The sequence below is a fragment of the Castor canadensis genome, chromosome X (assembly GCF_047511655.1).
Source record: "Castor canadensis chromosome X, mCasCan1.hap1v2, whole genome shotgun sequence".
Taxonomy (NCBI): domain Eukaryota; kingdom Metazoa; phylum Chordata; class Mammalia; order Rodentia; family Castoridae; genus Castor; species Castor canadensis.
In genome coordinates, this window is record NC_133405.1 from 83,997,558 (window position 1) to 83,999,035 (window position 1,478).

Here is a 1,478-nt window from a genome sequence, read left to right on the forward strand (position 1 = left end):
AAGCTAGGGGCAAGGGAATGTGCATTTCTGGCTTATGGAAGTCTAACTTGGAAAGCACAGAGGCTTAAGGGTGCCTGCTGTGGTCAGGCACCATGAATAAGTTGGTGTTGGGATATAGGCTGTGTGTGGTGGGGAGGGGTGAGGGCAGAACACAGGCAAAGGTCAGATCACCCATGCCCTGCAAGCCATTGCTTGAGGAATGACTGACAAATTTGAAAGGTAAGTAGAAACTGACAAGATGAGGATTGCATTTCACAAAGATCACTCTGGCTGCCATTTTGCAAGATAGCAGGGTGGGAAGGAAGCCATCATCCAGGCAAAAAATGAAGGTGGCTTGAACCAGGGTGGTTAGTGGTGATGGTAGTAGTCAGAAATAACAGGAATCAAAACCTGCTTCAGAACCCAAAGCAGATTTCAAGGCTAACTTGAAGTTTTTAGCTTGGGCCCATCTGTGGCAAGACCTCTGTTGAGCTGGAAGCAAACACCTGTGCTCTGTAAACTAGTCTCTTTTTCCCCTTTGGTGTTTATTTTTGTTTCCTTTCGTTTCCTTGTAAAGTTCATTTCAGAAAATTCCCCCATCTTGTTTAGCTAAACTGAGGAAAGTATTTTTTTTTTTTCTCCATACCCCAGGTGGGACCAGCCAGGCTTTGCTGGTGGCAACTCCAGCAGAGTATGGATGCACAAACCTGGGAGCTCTGGTAGGGTTTGGACTGGGGAAGGCTTGGCAGGGCTAGGCAGGCTTGCTGGGTTATGGGGAGGAGCAGTTTGGCCCAGATGGGGCTGGGGTGGCGGGCGGGAGTGGGGAGGAGAGGCAGAGAGAGAAGTGAGCAAATTCTGCCTGTTGTGTGTTTCAAAGGAGAATGGCTCCCTTCCCTAGGCAATGCCCCTAAGTCATGGACACCTCTGGCCTTTTCTTCTCTGGATTTCATACTCTCAGGCCCCATGGAGGGGTGCTTGGGGGAGCTTTGGTGCCAGAGGGAGGGATCCTAGGGCCTAGGGTCCACAGTAAACAAGCCATGATGGGAGGAGGCGGAGTGGGGGGGTATTGAAGAGACAGTGGGCTGGAAGTCAGAAGACCTGGGTGAGGGCCAGTCCTGGTGAACTCTCTGCGTGACTTGGGCAGTTCCTGACTCCCTTCTCTGGGCCTCAGTTTTCCCATCCATCCAACAAGGGGGCTGGACTCCACAGTCTCAAAATGCCCTAACAGCTTGAAAGATTCCATTCTCTTCTCTGAATCTGCCCAGGGGGAGGCCTTGGGGGCTGGGGCACCGGCAGGGGCTGAGAATTCCATAGCAATTTGCATGTGAAAGCATGTTACTGCCATGGCTATTAGTGTGTGCAGGGGGGCTGAAGACAGGGCAGGGACTCTAAGTGTCAGGCTGGCAGAAGGGCCCAGGCAGCCCGGCGGGGAAGGGAGGGAGAGAGGATAGTTCTGAGGGGAGCCTGGGTGAAGCCACCTAATCTTTAAGCTTCCGCTC